Genomic DNA, 19,657 nt, shown 5'->3' with positions numbered 1-19,657 from the left:
GGTGAAAATGGGACTTGTGATACCAGGCTTCACTCGGGTATGGGTTCGATTCGCGCTTGAGATGATTACTGGGTTGCATTTCTTCCGAGATTTTCTCCAACTATAAGGCAAACGTCAAGTATTCCCATGGCGAAACCTTGAACTTATCTCGCCAAATACCGTTTCGCTATCACCAATTTCATCGACGCTAGACAATCGCATCGTTAAATAATATATTTAAAATAGTAGAAAGTAATATCCTCATTGCATGCTGTTATGACAATATATCAGGTTATACAATACATATTACAATGCATCTTATATTACGGAGAAACGCGAAATTCGAACCCACGACCCAACATATTCTTAAGAGATTGTCTATGGACACTGAACTACATTGAAAGTAATAATTGTAATGCAATCCTTGACATTGATTTCTGTTGAAAACTGCTTATTAAAATCTCATGATGTGTATAGCCTGCAGTGACTGGCCTTGAAGCGCACCAGTCAATTCGAAGAAACGGAACAAAACACTGACCATAGTCAATAATTATGTTGTGGAGTGGTCAAGAACGTATCGTATCTCGTAGTCTTGCACTTCAGAACTTTTAGTTCTAAGTCATCAAAATACTATCTACAGTAAGCATATCTCTGTGTTCGTTCATGACGAAGTTACACGTATGCAATACACTAATTATTATTATTACTAGCTGTACCCTTGCGCTCCGCTGCACTTATTAGAAATAAATATAAAGTAATTACATAATTAAAATAGAACATTGAGTCCAGGGAACATTCGTGTTTGATAGAAGAATAAATCGTTTAATATGCTACTTAATTTAAATTGTATTTAAATAATTAAAGTGCTATCATTTTGGTCCAGAGACCACTCATTTGGTGCAAATATAATTCGTTTAACATTTTTCTAAATTAGTCTTGAATGCATCCTTTAATAAATCACTCCAATTTAATATAGTTGATTGTGTACGAAGATCATTTTTATGTTAACCTTACTGTGCATCTTTTTTTTTGTTAGGCCTAAGTTTATTTTATTCGCGCGTTAACATCTGTGGTCATGTCGCGTGTTTAGAATGTGTGTGTATATCAGCAGGGCGTTTTTACTCTTGTTGAGTCCTGTTTCTATTGTGTGTTGTATATGGCTTGTGTTCATGTAACTGATTATAGACTTTGATTAATGTTTTTGGTATTGGTAATTGAGGCGGTGATGAATAATGGCATGTATCTTTCCAATCCGGCATTTGCCTTTATGACTAAGGGAAATCATGAAAAACCTCAGTCAGATTGGTCGGCCACGGGATTTGAACCCGGAACCTCCGAATGCGTGTATCAAATGCTACCGCCTGAGCCAACTCGCTCGGTTGTATATCATTGTTCATGCAAATAAAAAAATGAGGTACCCTACATAAATATTATTTTAAGAAACACAGGCAACGAATATTATAATAATAATAATAATAATAATAATAATAATAATAATAATAATAATAATACTTACTTACTTACAAATGGCTTTTAAGGAACCCGAAGGTTCATTGCCGCCCTCACATAAGCCCGCCAGCGGTCCCTATCCTGTGCAAGATTAATCCAGTCTCTATCATCATACCCCACCTCCCTCAAATCCATTTTAATATTATCCTCCCATCTACGTCTCGGCCTCCCTAAAGGTCTTTTTCCCTCCGGTCTCCCAACTAACACTCTATATGCATTTCTGGATTCGCCCATACGTGCTACATGCCCTGCCCATCTCAAACGTCTGGATTTAATGTTCCTAATTATGTCAGGTGAAGAATACAATGCGTGCAGTAATAATAATAATAATAATAATAATAATAATAATAATGATTTATTTAACCTGGCAGAGTATGGGTAAATTATGAGCTCAGGAAAGCCATTTCATGACACCTTTCAAAATAACTCAGCTCCAGTGATCTCTATGGTAAAATGAGTGTATAACATTAGAGTATTTTATGTTGACCAAATAAAGTTGCAATAATCAAGGTATACAATATTTCGACAGAATATCAAGTTTTCTGTGCGTACAGATTTCTTTTCATCTTACCTCAGTCCTCATTTGTAGCATTACATCCATCTAGAGAAATTACAAATTTCAAATAGACAAAGATTAATTAGCTTCTGAGATTACTTCATACAAACACACAAAATATTATCTGTATATTAATATTGATAAACGTCAAGGCCGCCTTAAATAGACGGAGTCATTTGTTTTGATTTCATTGTAGCCATCGTCGTCGTTCCTGCAATAACTCCTATGTCACATATCGATTTTCAGATTTTTGCTCTATTAAATAACTTGAATAGTGATTCAGCAAATAATACAATCTACTATATATAACTTAATTATATTTCTTTCTTTCGAAAATGTAAGAATTCACGATCTCCTATGCACTACTGCCATAGAATGAATAAATTTGTTTTTCTTCCTACTAAAAAATTTAATATTTTGCACATAGAAGTTACGGAACAACGACACTATAATCTGAGGCGGCGGTGGAAATATATTGTATTGCTATTTTAAAACTCTTGTATATCCTTAAATATCAGTCCTATCAAAATTTTGCCTGGAATAAAACTTATCGGAAATCATTTTTAAAGAAACTTTTGTTATGTAACATTTTTCACAAAAATCAATAATAAGCGAGATATTTCGGTTTATTTAATTCAGGCCCCCTTATAACCCCCTTTTAAATAAAGTATTTTGAATGCTATATAGCCTAAAATCTAAGTTACAACGAACTTAATTTATATTCCAATTTTCATCGAAATCCGTTCAGCCATTATCGCGTGAAAAGGTAACAAACATCCAGACAGACAGACAGACATACAAACAAAGATTTCAAAAAAGCGATTTTCGGTTTCAGGATGATTAATTATACGTGTTAACACCAATTATTTTTGAGAAAGCGAAAATTACCAGAAAAATTTCGCTTACAGATTTATTATTAGTACTAGCCGTACCCGTGCGCTCCACTGCACTTGTTAGAAATAAATATAAAGTAATTACGTAATTAAAATAGGACATCTGCCCCAGGGAACATTCGTGTTTGATAGGATAAATAGTTTAATATGTTACTTAATTTAAATTGTATTTAAGTAATTAAAATGCGATCATTTTGGTCCAGAGACCACTTATTTGGTGCAATGATAATTCCTTTAACATATTTCTTATTTATTATTACATGCAAATAATTAAAATATGATCATTTGGTTCAGAGAACATTCGTTTCTTGATGCAACGATAATCCGTTTAATATTTTTCTAAATTAGTCTTGAATGCATCTTTAATAAATCACTCGAAATTAATAGAGTGGATTGTGTATGAAGATAATTTCTCTGTGCGTAAAGATCTATTTTCATCTTACCTCATTCCTTATATGTAGTATTACATCCATCTAGAGAAACTACAAATTTCAAATAGTGAAGGAATTATCCAAATTAGCTTCTGAAATTACTTCATACAAACAGACAAATTTAATATTCTCTGTATATTAATATTGATCAACGTCAAGGCGCCTTAAATAGACGGAGTCATTTGTTTTAATTTCATTATAGCCATCGATGTCGTTCCTGCAATAACTCCTTTGTGACATATCGATTTTCAGATTTCTGCTCTATTAAATAACTTAAATACTGTAGTTATACAGCAAATAATACAATCTCCTATATGTAATTATATTTCTTTCTTTCGAAAAGCAAGGTAATCTATGGCGAATCCTCGGCCTCATGTCGCCAAATATCATATCGCTATCACCAATCTCATCGACGCTAAATAACCTAGTAGTTGATACAGCGTCGTTAAATAACCAATTAAAGTAAATAAATTCTTTCGAAAATGTAAGAATTCACGATCTCCTATGTACCACAGCCATAGAATGAATAAATCTGTTTTTTCTTCCTACTGAAAAATTTTATATTTTACATATTGGAATTACGGAACAACGACGCTATAATCTAAGGCGGCGTTGAAAATGTATTGTATTGTTATTTTAAAACTCTTGTATATCCTTAAATATCACTCCTATCAAAATTTTGCTTGTAATAAAACTTACCGGAAATAATGTTTAAAGAAACTTTTGTTATGTAACATTTATCACAAAAATCAATAATAAGCGAGATATGTCGATTTATTTAATTTAGGCCCCCTTATAACTCCACTTTCAAATAAAGTATTTTGAATATCATATAGCCTAAAATCTAAGTTACAACGAACTTAATTTATGTTTCAATTTTCATCGAAATCCGTTCAGCCATTATCGCGTGAAAAGGTAACAAACATCCAGACAGACAGACAGATAGACAGACAGACAGGCAGACAGACAGACATACAAACAAAAATTTCAAAAAAGCGATTTTCGGTTTCAGGATGATTAATTGTACATGTTGACACCAATTATTTTTGGAAAATCGAAAATTACCAGAAAAATTTCGCTTACAGATTTATTATTAGTATAGATAGATTATTGCTATTTTATCTCTCTTTTGAAGGAGTTAGGTACAACTTACAGCAGTAAAATTTTGGAAATATTCACCATTTTTTTCCTCCGTTACTGTATCTTGTACAATAATGAAAATTAGTATGTGTAAAACACTGTCCTTCTGCTATATGAAAAAAATATTTTTACGATTAAAAAAATTATTTATTTTTTTTTTTTCAAAATTAAAAATGGTGGCAGTTCACTGTGCGTTAATGAAGCGTTTACCTCATAATTAAAAAACTATCCAACATTCTGTGATGAAATTTTTTATGTATCTTTATGCATGTCATAGCCTATGTACAATATGATACAAAATCACTTCTTTATCTTTGATAGACTGATAAAAAAAATCATTTTTTAAAATGGTCAAATATTAGTATTTTCTTCTAATACAAAATAAAAGAAATATTATTTATTAAGGAATGTATTATTATTATTATTATTATTATTATTATTATTATTATTATTTTAATAATATTTATTTATACTGGCTGAGTTAAGGCCATAGGACCTTCTCTTACACTTTAGTATATGTCTACCCCCTTACTGAGGAGAAGGAGGAGGAGGAAGAAGAAGAAAAAGAAGAAAGATGAATTCATAACAGTGGCTAAGTGTGCGTGGACTTGTCCTACTCTCTTCTCCTAAATCCATCCATCCATTACATGGTAAACACATTTTCTTTCATTAGTACAATATGCTCTCTTCCAGTCCATTACCAAGGTTCCTATCGTCGCTGTGGTCTTTTTTTTCAACTTTAACTTCATCGTCGTATCTATCGTCTTCATTGTCCCCTTTCTTTTTTTTTTTTTTAGTTGGTTGCTTTACGACACTTTATCAACAGCTTAGGTTATTTAGCGTCTGAATGAGATGAAGGTGATAATGCCGGTGAAATGAGTCCGGGGTCCAGCACCGAAAGTTATCCAGCATTTGCTCTTAATGGGTTGAGGGAAAGTCCCGGAAAAAAAACCTCAATCAGGTTACTTGTCCCGACCGGGAATCGAACCCGGGTCACCTGGTTTCGCGGGCAGACGCGCTAGCCGTTACTCCACAGGTGTGGAATTTTCTATTCATCACCTTCAGCATATTTATCTTCATAATCTTCTTTGTATTGTATACTTCCACTTCCTTATCTCCGTCGTTGTCGTTGCATCCATCTGAATCGAAGGCGAACAGAGGGAAACGTGTTACCTACAAGAGAACTGAAGCCGAATATCAGATGAAAGCGTGGTTGCTCAAATTTAACTAAAAATGTATGTTTTCATGCGAGAGGGGACAGAGAAAGATAGATGAACGAATGCAAGATACATGGATGATTTGCCCGGACAGCAGAGATAGAGGAAACAAGGCACCCCCCCCCCTTTTTTTTTAACTCAGCGTACCAGATATTTCTGACAGTCGGTATGTAGAGACGTACCGAAACTACAATCTTTCAAAGATTTCCGAAATACAGAAAGGTCGAAGGGAAGAAATCTGAACTGCAAACTACATTAGAGACAAAATAGGAACGAGTGAGACGGCTTGTTTTGTTCCTGATAACGGTGAGCGTATGACATTTAGATCAATGTTTGAGAATGTAAAATTCCTGAAGGAGAATGACTAAAAGGACGTTTTAAGAGTGCATGTGTAGATTCTCGAAGAAATGTTCATTTGAAGGAAAAGTTAACCGGATACTTAGCCGGATAACTGACTTATGTTTTCGATCATCTTGTTGCTGGCATCTACATGTCTGTTAGTGTTCTTCATACAGGGAGGTTATGGCCAGAAAGCATGGGAAGGAGAAAGTCAGTGACTGTACAAAATACAGCTGGGCACTTACACACTCACAGATAAGACATACCTGTCTCTGTCTCGATAGCATTGTTCGCCTTCATCGACTTCTTTCCTTGGCTTCATATTCCTCACCGTCTTCGTTTTTTTTCAATTGGTACAGTATTTGTAGTTTCTTTGTTTCATTTTTTAAATTTTTATCGATTTCTTTGTTAACCGCATTCTTTGTCTTCATTGCCTTCGTTTTTTAAACTATAATTAATCGTTTCGTCTCGATTGCATTTTTTAGTTTTATTTGTGTTAATCATCTTTGTCTTCATTTTCTTTGTATTCTCTAACACAGTACATATTTTTTTCATCTCTTATTCATTATGTTAATCGTCTTCGATCTTTCTATTCTCTTAACAATAACAGAATTATTATTTTCCCAAAAGAGGAGTGAGATGGTTCATCCTCTCCCTCCTCTACGCCAGTCTTCTCTTTCTCTGGCCCCTCCAATTGAAAATCTGTATTTCAAATTCTTAAAAATAAATTCAGCTTATCGTATTGTTATATTATACAATAATAAAGCAAAAAGACACTACAGAAATGGGTTTTATTTTAAAATATCGTTGGAAATGCAAAACCTCGCTAATCAGCACGTAATACTGTCCTTTCTATATTCGAAGCGCATAACAGACGTGTAAATTCTGAAAGTTTGCAACTTTAAAACATAAGATTGAATAAGAAGTGGTAGTGGTAATAGTGATAGTAGCAATTTTGTGGTGGTGATAGGCCTAGTAGTGATATCTGACTGTAGACTGCGGACTTTTTAGAACTAACCCCTGAATACCCGTGCGGTGGCTGAGTGGTTAGACCTCCGGCCTGTCACGCAGGCGGCTCGGGTTCGAGTTCTGGTCGGTCTGGGATTCTTTATTGAAAAATCCAGTGACACTTGTGGCGGACAAGGTCGCAGTTGGGGTTTTTCTCGGGGTTCTCCTCATGTTAGACATATGCATCATTCCGTCACTATTTCTCTATTTCATCATCATTCCATAGCATTCCCCGATCGCCGGCTGGCAACGCACGGAAGGAATTGGCCTAGGAACTGGGAGGGTTGTCTGCTCGAAACCTGGGTACGCAGCGAACCTTGGTGTAGTCAGCCGGTGTGGGTTTGGGAATGCGCCTAGCTTGAGGGTTAGCGCAATAGATCGTAATAGGTCGCAGTGTTGGGCTATAGTGACCCCTCCTGTAAATTCTATTCCATTCCAACCTCTGAATCAAGCGAACTCAAGTTGGTATAGCGCTGGCCTTCTGTGCCCGAGGTTGCGAGTTCGACCCCGGGCCAGGTCGATGTCATTTAAGTGTGCTTAAATACGACAGGCTCATGTTACTAGATTTAGTGACATGTAAAATAACTCCTGCGGAATAAAATTCCGTCACACCGGCGACGCTGATTTAACTTCGGCAGTTGCGAGCGTCGTTAAATAATCCATAATTTCAATTTTTTCAAGCGGACCCAAGGTCACGTAACGCTTACTATATTCCGTCAGCAATGTCGTCGTGAAGGAGGAGAATACGTACACTCGGGCATTACTAGATGTTTCAGAGATGACGTGGTGGTCGGACATTGTACCTACAGCAGAATATTGATGATAAAAATTAATTAATATGCCGAAAGTAAAGAAATTTGTCATTTACAAATTATAATTACTTGTATGAGTTAGTAGACAGTGTTTTTCTAGTGATGAGAAAATAATTAAATGCAATTCGTGTAATCTAAAAATCAGTGGTGTTCAGAGACGGAACATACAACAGTATTGTAACTCTAGACACAATAATCAGCTTAAAATTTTACAAGTGAACGAACTGAAAGGAATATCCCCAACTTCATCATTTCTGTGTAATCAAACTGAAATTTTCTCTAAGATTTATGTCATGCGTTATCCCATTTCGTAAGGTTGGAAATCCTGACATTAAGAATTCCTAGAAAGGTATACAAACAGGATATTGCCATGTAATTCGACGCTACGGAAGTATTATTAGCAAGTTTGCTATATAAAGCAATAGATTGCATAAGGGAAATACATGTCATTCCGTATGCTCCATTTATAGGCGATAACTTCCAGCTGATGCACGATAATGCTCGCGCGCAGGAATAAAATTGTGGCAGTTTACTTACAAGAGGTCGAAATTAACATCCTGCAGTGGCTAGTACGCAGTGCAGACTTGAACCTCATAGAGCATGTGTGGGGTAATATTGGTATGCGATTTCGGAGAAGAGAAGCACCTCTGGAAACTCTGGAAGATCTCCGAGAAGCTCTCATATCAGAATGAAGGAGTATCGATCAAGAAGAGATCGTCATCTGCAGCATGCCTCGTCGCTTGGGAGACGTCATTAGAGTCCGAGAAGGAAATACACGATATTGAAAATATAAATCGGAAGGAGAAGACGCGAGAAAAAATAACAAAGGCAGAAACCATGTTAATTTAATATACTTTAGTTATAAAATAATTTAAAATAAAAAACAAATGAAAACGTCTGTACTTGTTTATTCTTTTATTTCTACATACGCATAGCTAATGATTCATACGCAATATCAAAATTTCATATTCCAAGCGTAAAATTTAGTGGAGACCGAAAATATGAGGTGTCCGGTTTTTTTGATCAGCAGTGTAGTAGCAGATAATAAAATTTGTTTCAATAGACGAAATCAAAGATTCTGCAAATAGATCGGTAACAAACTCCATTGAGTTCATTATGAAAAAATAAATATTGCACTGTTAATATTATTGTAGAATCTTTTCACAATCTGAGAAAATATAATTATGATTCTGCATATAATTTATGTGTTTAAAAATAGACCAATGAATGAATGATAGCTGTATTAATAATCTTATTTTAATTTATGGTATATAATGTATGCTTTGTCATTTGTTCTACTTTTTCATTTACTTTAATATAAAATGAAAATAACGAACGTATTGTGATTGTATTGCCTGTAGGAGTGTGAGCGTTAAACTCTCAATATGACGAAAGCTTTCCTTAAATATAAATTTCAATACACGTCAATTCATTTGAAATGTGTACTTATTATGTAGGCCTCATATGCTGTGTCTTACCTGAGTACCCATTTCTGTTCACCATGACGTATTTTTAACATCGATTCAGTTGAGTACGAAAAATATGAGAATAAATAAATGAGATGTATAAACAATTGAATACTGTTTTAAATTTAAGTATCATAATATAGGGGTACCATTTGAAATTTCAAAGAAGAGGTAGAGGTAAGGGGACGAAATCTAAAATACAATTTTATTAACGCTGGTTATAAATTTCCCCCCTCACTATCCAAATTGACGCGTTTTTTTTTTTGTTTAAATTAAATGTAATTGAAATAAATAGTTATTTAGATCGGGAAGTTTAGAAATGAAGTTCTGTATATTACGCTATGATTGTCCAAGTGCGACAGGTGGCCTGTATGGCATTCGTAAATCCAGCGTTGACACGTGGACCATCCTGCCTCAGCCCTGACAGAGTTAGATTCCATTCTTAGACTAGTCCCTAATAAGCTCCAGGGCGCGGAGCCTCAATCCTTTCCTATATCAGCATTGGAAACCTGTACATTCCCAAAGACTTTGCTCCAGCCTATTTTTTTTAACTATTGTGAGATGATAAGATGAAATGAGAAGGTGAAGAGTGTCGCTGGAATGATAAGGGAAACGAGAGTGCCCAACAAAAACCATTTTCAATGTCTATTTTGTAATACAAATTTTCTGTTGACCAATCTACCTATGTGAGTTGTATATTCAGTAGAAATGAAAAAAAAAAAAGTATCTTGTATAATAAATAAGTCATGAGCGCCACTTACAATGCATTTCATTGTAAAGTGCGTCGCGTCACTACGTAAAATAAACATGCATGCAGACACTCAGGAAATTCCACCACCTATTGTCTTCGAGATCAGATAGCATTTGTTCAGGAACACTGTCACGTGTGACAGGAAGAAACTAGCGCGAAATCTGCTTCCATGAAACCAATGAATGTTTATAGAGAGAGAATTATGTTCTGACTTAAAATTTCGCCATACTTTCCAGTCCCCATTCTTTAGAGTAGCATTATTTTTAGCTCCAATCCTTTTAGCTAGGTTCTGCCTTTGGTCAGGTCCTTTGAAGCTTTTACAAAAGAGTTGGAGTAGCTACCTTACTGGAGAAACTAACACAATTACTTGTCTTCATTTCTTGTGTATGTACTGTAGCTATAGTATCAACACGTATAATTACTGAACATGGTTTTTAAGGAAATATTATAAACTATAAGGCTATTTCGAGAAAACTCAATGTGAGGCTTGTGAGAAGAGACTCTAAACATAAGACTTCTGTTGTGTGACGTTCTGGAAAGACTAAGATATATTACTGAGACGAATACTATTGTAACTTTGTAGGAAAAGTTCTGGAAAAAATACTGTCCACAAATAGAAAGCATTATCAAAAGTTGATATTTTCTGTGTTGGGGTGGGGGAATTCTTAAAATAAATAAATAAATAAATAAATAAATAAATAAATAAATAAATAAATAAATTCACCAAGAATTCGATTCGATTTCTTTCATTTAACAACGCTTTCTCTGTAGCCTACTTCATATAACGATATATTAAAAGAGGTTATTTGCTGTAAGCAGCAGTTTTTCAGGGCTAATGATACACCATAATAAAATAATAATTAAGTCTTGATTAGAGCTTTACCGTTACGAACGCTGCAACACATTTCACGACTATAGTAATCGAAAGAAGTTATTCACTGTTGAACAGTAGCTCTCCTACTTAGAAGGAAATGTTACAAAGAATTAATTAATTTTTTTCTTTGTATCTTCCTATGTCATCAAAGATAATATGTTACTGGTACCGCACAATGCTAGCACTGTTACGCTACCTTTCACTGGTATGTGGAATCCTTATAGGAAGCATTCGGGCAAGAGGGCGACGATTGAGAAGCACAGACGACACTCTAGGTCAGGTACATCGTATTTTATCTTTAAATTGTATTCACAATTTATTTAAACTACATTGCCCTAACATTTTGTAGAAAAGACGTGCTACATCAGTTGAATATGATGACGCTCATGGAAGCGTGAAAAGAAATAAAAATTAGCTTAACGAAATTGGCACATTATTTATTATGCATTTTAAGCGTTTCTCAACAATTGAATTATATAGTCTTGATACGAATGACATTAAACATTTTAGTTTATATTCTTGAAACATTATTAAAAATATATCGACAAATGGAATTATTTATTGTAGGCCTTCTCCCAAGTAACAAGGCAAATTTCTGTTTTCCATTTTTTCAATTGCACACAAAAGGAATCATTGATAATACCGAAAATAAGATATTGACTTCATTTAGGTATGAATTGAATCATTCAAGTAGATGTAGGCCTATGTAATTTATTTTGCACAATTCATATGAAATAGCACTTGCTATATTACAGTCATGTCCAATATTATATACATATATATTATGAAAAGCGACATTTAAAAGGGATATACTCAGTCTTACTAATATACTATAACATCATTTTTATACGAGACTTATGCAGAGTTGGGACAGGAAACGTTACTATTAAATCATGCATAAGCGATGGATGTATAAACGTATACATGGGAGTTGCTTTGCTGTGTTATACACACGAAATCCCCTGTTTAAGCGTTGTATATAGAGCAAAAATGGCCGCCTTTCAACAGCTGTTCGTATCGATTGTCATTTTATGATTATGGTTACTTTGCAATCACAGAAAAGCAAAACAAAGAGCACAGAATATTTAGAATAATATTGCTGTAGCTATACTCTTTGATCAAAATACAGCGTGGTAATCGATCAGACCCAGTTGTACTATCAATACTTAACGCGGCACACTAGCGCACACTATCAGATGCAACAGAGAATTTCAGTTATTCTGTAACCTTTCGTAATAAAAAATGACGAAACTATGACGTAGCTGTACAACAATTGTACTATTATCCACGACATATGTAGTGATTATTAGTCAGAAATTTACACACGACTTGTAACAAGCTATTCGCTGTGTAAGTATAAGACAGTTAAATGTCTGTATAAGAATTTTTTTAGTAAGACCATTAATGTTCAAATATATAGTAGTTCATAATGATATTATTAGCATATTGCTTTCTTTACCTCTGATTGAGATTGTGGCTAATACATCTATTATCAATACATCAAATGTAGCCTATTTGCCTTGATGTCCGTGTTCGCCATTTTTTACACTGTATTATATCAACGGAAGAATAATTATTGCATACCATTCAAGCCTGATTTGTGAACTATGTTATTAGTCGACGATGTATGCAATGGAGGGGAAAAGGAATTGTCCACCTTAACCCATTGTCTTCTGACTTAGTTGCCTCATGAATGATGCCTTATTGGTGTCACTTATGAAGTTCCAACTAGTCTTCGGACTGCTTACTAAACATTGTTTTCTTTTCAGATTCAGGCATGCCGTCATTCAAACCTTTGTAAGAACCACACAAAACAATGTGAGTTTACAACTTGTGACTTAATTCTATAATAAATAAGGATGTTCTACCTATGTACTTCTTTGGCTGGGGAGTGTAAACTCTTAAAAATAAAATCATGATGATAGCAAATCGTTATATCGTGTAATACAAAAATCACTTGCCAAAAAAAAAAAAAAAAATATATTATTTTAAAATGAGAATAATGTAGGCATAACAAGTTATTTCCTTTGAAAAAAAAAACTCTTATTATTCACATACTACCATGAAATACCGTACAGCGCAACATTATTTCCGTGAATTATCCTCAGGTAAACATGACTAGATTTACATGTAAAGATTATTGTTTCCAATGCAACTGCATAGCGCATTACCGCAAATAAGTGTGTTCCATTTACTTGAAGACAATGTCTCATTCGATTCTGACATTCCACTGGCACTCTTAAAAAGTGTTGCATGTGGAATGTGTTGGATAACATGAGTGATCCTTTATTTTATTTCATCTATAGATTCAGGCTCTGTCTGAAAGAAACATGCCGTTTCATATATTCCCATAGCAAAAAATCTTAAGGTGTGAGGTCTGGTGGCCGTAGAGACCGTGACTGAGGTCTGGTGGCCGTAGAGGCTTTGACTGAGGTCCACCTCTTCCAATTCATTGCACAACAAACATGTTATTTAATTTCTCAGGAACTGTCATAGTATAATATGCTGAAGCCGCACGTAACTAAAACCACATTCTCATTAGTTTATTCAGTGATAAATCATATAGCAAATCCATTACAACCCTGTCCAATAACTCGCCAAATGTGTAGGCATACTAGCTCACATAAATATGATGCCAAAATCATATCATATATTATTCTACACCACACCATTATATTTTTAGCATTAGAGTTATTGGAGTCATGAATCCACCTTGAATTTTCTTTGGGCTAATATCGTGCATTTGGTGTCTCAGCATACCCATTCGTCACTGAATAAAACATGCTGAAGGAAGGATTCATAAATGCGGATACACAGAAAACAAAAAAATAATGTCTCCAGCTCTCAATAACTCCAAACCACTTTGTCCAAACAATAAATGGAACAAAACAAACTGTAGCATTGTTGTTTACCATGACGTCACAAACCATCAATATAAACGAAATATAGCAGTTATTTCCAAACAGAATAAATACATTTCTTTGGTAAATGAGTTTTGTGTCACACAGTATATGAAACTAACTAAACAAATAATATCATGTCAACAAGTCTGACATTAGATGGCAAATTAATGGCCCTGACATTAGACTGTTATCTCCGTCAGACTTTAATTAACCGAACAGAAACAACAGAACCGAAAAGACTTCATGAGACGACCTATTAAAAACCGCATTATTGGTATTTTTTATTGGGTTATTTTACGACGCTGTATCAACATCTAGGTTACATTCGTGGTATTGAATCTCCCCTAGGGTAGGGGTGTTCATTGGTTGTAAATTATGTTGTACTGTCTTAGATTATCTGAAAAAATCATAATTGCAGATACTGTCATTATAATTCTTGTGGTGATAAAGTCACAAAGTTATCCCTATTGTAGGTCATAAAGGTCCACAGGGTAGCGAGAAGTTTAGGCTCCCACATTTACATACATTCAGCATTGGTAGCAGTAGGGATGCCAAGTCTACATGCTTGTCTCCTTCATCCCCAAAGAAATACCCCTGGTAAGCTACTAATTTCTGTTAGAGGTTTAATAAACCCAAGGGCCATAATGCGAACGGAATAATTCAATTGAGAAGATTCTTGAATCGAACCCGTGGGCTTCATAGTACTGCGCATTTCTTTTGTAGTGACATACACTTTAATATAGGGCGTAAGTAGTTTCAGCAGGGCCATTAACTTGCCATTATTCGTCCCGACTATAAGAGCGTATCTCATCGATATCGTTAGTGTCAAGAAGCGTAAATAGCTTCATTCGTCAGACTATCCGCAATGCTCCACAGGCGGTGTTTTGTTGATTATTTAACGACGCTGTACCAACTACTACGTTATTTAGTGTCGCTGGAATTGGTGATATATGATATATAGCGAATTGAGGCCTAATATTCGCCACTGATTACGTGACATTCGCCATACATTTGGGGAAAACTTCGGAAAGAATCCAATCAGATACAGCCCAAGAGGGAATCGAACCACGCCAGAGAACAACTTCGGAACATCAGGCAATCGCACTACCTCCCGAGCTGCGCCGGTGGCGCGGTGGGTCTACATTATACTCGTAATGAATGATGATGGAGATTTGTTGAGATGTCACAGGGGAACCGGAATAGGACCCAGAGAAAATTCGTGTTGTCTGAACCAGAGACTTGCCCAACACAAATTATAAATTCAGAGTGGATCGTCCGGGATTTGAATCCGGGCTCTCTTGGTTATAAGCCCAGCGCACTAGCACTGAGCCACCGTGGCTGTACTTTCAGCAACTATAAACCGTCTCTTAATATAAAATCTGAACGAATCTGTGTCAAGCGATTAGATATAAAAAGTGAGTAAGTGTGCTGAGGTTGTGCTATAATGTTTGCAGTACATTTTTTTTACAACGATAGGATTCTTCCTTAACTTGCCCCGACTTTACGAGTGTGGCTCATATATGTCGCTAGTGCCGAAAAGCGTACATACTGTATCACTAACTTCGTCAGAGACTATGCAGAGTGCACCGTAGGTGGTGGGTCTACATTAAGGTGCATCTATACTGTTCAATTTTCCGTGCGTTTACGATGCAATCTGGGGAGAATATTGAAAGAATCAAGTTCAAAACGAACGTTCAGGTTTGATGTATACAGATTTTGTGTCTACACGGTGCGCCGTGTTGAACGTCATCTTCATTATGTATATATATATATATATATATATATATATATATATATATAATTTATTAAATATAATTCCAATACTTAGGCCTACTTGATTCGCAGAATTATTGTGGTTGAACACACCCTAGGTACTCGTATTTGCGAAAATCTTCAATAAAGCTAATCATACTTGCCATCATTTTCAGCTTAAAAGGTCCACCATCACCAAACAAAAGAATTTTCATTTTATTGACGGCCATCTAAAACAATCAGCTGCTCGGTACATAGTTCACCAAACAAAAGAATTTTCATTTTATTCACGGCCATCTAAAACAATCAGCTGCTCGGTACGTAGTACATACTACCACAGTCTAGTATATACAGTCACGAAGCTCAATACGTAGTAAATATGCATCCATAAATAGTTGTTAACCACTAGGATCGCTACTATCGCCTCATTACAGACAATGCGAAATAGTACCTGCACAGTCTATTGTTCCTAGTACCCTCATAAACTCAAGCTTCGTGACTGTATATACTAGACTGTGATACTACGTTGAACGAAATACGCACAAGATAACCATCGGCGATGCATGCGCTTTAATTTTTAGTGAAAAAAGCAGTCACAATCGAATGCGTTTCGTTCACTCTTGCGTGCATTGCAGAGCATTATTCTCTTAAGCAATGTTGACAACTCTCCTGTTTAAAACTACGCTATGGAAAATTAAAAAAAAAATAATTGTATCATCAGCAAATATACTCTGGCTATGGTGTACATTTAGTAAATTTTATAAATAATTTATTTTAATCACATCAAACATTAAAATATATCCAAATAATATAAAGTATCATAGGCACATTTGGGCAATACTGGCAACAAAACCAATATAAAAAACACTGGGGCTGCAACTCTGAGAACCCTGTTCACACGTTGGCTACCCGCAGCATGAAAAGTAACCAGCAGCTGGTTCGGCAGCCGCTACTTTTCTAGTTGCACCGTTGTCCACACGTTGCAGTACGAGAATTGCGCAGTATTTTACTGTAGCGCTGCAGCAGTAGCGACGTGTGTCCGTATATTTTATATTAGTGACAGACTACAGTGGCTAATCGCGATTATCTCTGATCGCGATTAGCGAAACTGTGTTGACACACTAGGTCACGCATGGTCCCTTCTGGTCAACAGCTGAATTACCATAGAGGAAACAATTTTTTCTATGTACATACTTAAAATGTTTGTTTACCTCCTGGACAGCATATGAAGTTCATGCCTTGTTTTGATGTTTGTTCATTGTTCTTTTCTTTTTTCCCGTTTCTTGCAGCTTGATATGGGAATTTATTTGTTAATATTTTTACATGTTTTATAATCTAAACTGATACAATTTATACCGTTACTATTTATATTATTTTGGAAATAAATTTTAAAATCTATATAATTTATATCGTTAAGCCTAAGATTTATATTATTTTGTAATAAAACATATTTTTAAAATGAACCCTAACCTCAACGATATCGTTGTAATGGAGACTGAAATTAAAAATCAGAAAAAGGAATCAGTTTCAACTTGTAATTCATTATTTATTGAAATGAAACATTTTTCATCAGCCTTGTATTGACTCCATATATGAATAATTCGTCTGCCATTTGTTAATATATTTGTTTTTATATTCTCACATATGTATTAAATTTCTCCAATACGTCTAATACTAGCCAAATGTCATTTATTTCATATAATACAATGGAATGGGTAACAAAATTGCACAGCAGAAGCTATCACGATTCCTAAATTATATAAATCAAGATGATTCGAAACCAAAGATTACTAAAATGTTACTTTCGTCAAATGGGCCGTGCCTCAACGCGATTATCTAGTTCTGGAAACAGGATTAAGCTCCTGATCGCGATCTGGACGGTGACACACTACAACCCCGATCGCGATTAGGTCGATAATCGCGATTAGTGACTGTAAAATCTGTCACCAGTATAATTTACCTATTACGTTCGTAATGAATGATGAACCCGAGTGCCAGAAGGTAGCGCCTGTGTTGCCTGGAACACGGACTTGCTCAACACAAGTTATAGCCTAAATTCAGGGTCGATCGAAAGTTTTTTGTACACCTGCATTATAAACTATCTTTATTGTTAGTCAAAATCATGCACAGTACGCCACATTATTGGACCAGTGCTGTAAGATACGCGTATTACCATGCCAACTAAAACATACCAGTATGGACTTCTACTCTGATGGCATTACTTGTGTCACAATATTATTTATGCAACTAGTGGTATATGAGCATCATTACCGCTCGAATGTGTTTTGCAAGATCGAGGCGTAAGCCGAGTTCTGTGATTACATGGGAGCGGTAATTATGCTTGTCCCACTAGTTGCATACAATATTTTATCCACGTTTATTTAATAACTGATTTCAAGATAGATCGTTGACTAAGTGCGATATGTAAATCATTACCGCACTCAGTGCGGAAATCATTTACATATCGCACTCAGTGCAGTAATGAATGCCATTACCATGGTGATATAACGATGGATAAATATCCACTATAAAACCAACGCGGATAAAAGTAATATTATTAAACGATTTTCCGTGCAATAATATTTGAAATATCACTGCTGTCATAGCAACTCTTTATTCATAACCCATGACTTCAAACTGCCCATCATTACAAATTTGATATGTAATTTTTTTATTATAACTGTTTTATAATGTATTGTGGGTCCCTATCACCACGGCATGGCGCGTACTCAGGTTGCGGACAGAGGAGACGGCCTCCAGGTGGAGGGTGGTTGCGAATATATTAAATAAGCAGTCGTGGACAGCCGATAAGGGGTGGACGTCCAGCTTGGGGGTTGGGCGAAGGGCTAGCAATCCATTACCGTAAAAAAACAGCTTGTTACGAAATCACACAATAAGTATACGATTATGTCTCGTGACCAGAATATTGTACGAAATAGAAATATAAAAATTGGAAATTTATCCTTCGAAGAGGTGTAAAAATTCAAATATCTTGGACCAACAGTAACAAATGTAAATGATACTTGGGAGGAAATTAAACACAGAATAAATATCAGAAATGCTTGTTATTATTCGGTTGAGAAACTTTTGTCATCTAGTATGCTGTCAAAAAATCTGAAAGTTAGAATTTATAAAAAAAAAAAGTTATATTACCGGTTGTTCTGTATGGTTGTGAAATTTGGACTCTCACTTTGAGAGAGGAACAGAGATTAAGGGTGTTTGAGAATAAGGTGCTTAGGAAAATATTTGGGGCTAAGAGGAATGAAGTTACAGGAGAATGGAGAAAGTTACACAACGCAGAACTGCACGCATTGTATTCTTCACCTGACATAATTAGGAACATTAAATTCAGACGTTTGAGATGGGCAGGGCATGTAGCACGTATGGATGAATCCAGAAATGCATATAGAGTGTTAGTTGGGAGACCGGAGAGAAAAAGAGTTTTGGGTAGGCCGAGACGTAGATGGGAGGGTAATATTAAAATGGATTTGAGGGAGGTGGGATATGATGACAGAGACTGGATTAATCTTGCACAGAATAGGGACCAATGGCGGGCTTGTGTGAGGGCGGCCATGAACCTCCGGGTTTCTTAAAAGTCATAAGTAAGTAAGTAAGCAAGTAAATTTTATAAAGCTGTCATACAAAAAAAAAATAGCGCACGTATTGTTATGCAATTTATTGCATTCGTAAAAATTACCGAACGAAGTGAGTTCGATAAACCTTTACTCATGCAATAAAGTATAACATTTTTAGTTGGTTATTTTACGACGCTTTATCAACTGCGATGGTTATCTAGCGTCTGAGTGAGATGAAGGTGATATTACTCGCTAGAAGTGTCCGGGGTCCAGGGCCGAAATTTATCCACATTTGCTCGTAATGGTTTGCGGAAAAAACCCAGAAAAAACCTCAATCAGGTAACTTGTCCCAATCAGGATTTGAACTTGGGGCTGCTAGTTTCACGGTCAGCCGTGCTAACCGTTACTCCACAGCGGTAGAGAATATAACGTTATAAACTAGTTTCATAATA

At 35.5% G+C, this 19,657-nt stretch overlaps 1 protein-coding gene across 3 annotated transcripts in view; it reads left to right on the top strand.

Moving 5' to 3' along the window:
- Positions 1-19,657, top strand: part of LOC138715285 (sphingomyelin phosphodiesterase-like) — a 375,698-nt gene that overhangs the window by 16,133 nt on the left and 339,908 nt on the right. For 2 of the 3 annotated variants that reach the window (XM_069848039.1, XM_069848037.1), the window contains exon 2: positions 12,745-12,793. The exons of the other annotated variant lie outside the window; for it this stretch is intronic. The gene's annotated coding sequence lies outside the window, so the exon portion shown is untranslated. The remainder of the gene's footprint in view (positions 1-12,744; positions 12,794-19,657) is intronic. 3 annotated transcript variants of the gene reach the window in all.

Source organism: Periplaneta americana, chromosome 15 (genome assembly GCF_040183065.1).
Source record: "Periplaneta americana isolate PAMFEO1 chromosome 15, P.americana_PAMFEO1_priV1, whole genome shotgun sequence".
Taxonomy (NCBI): Eukaryota; Metazoa; Arthropoda; class Insecta; order Blattodea; family Blattidae; genus Periplaneta; species Periplaneta americana.
Note: the sequence above shows the minus strand (reverse complement) of the source record. Positions and strands in the feature narration are given on the sequence as shown.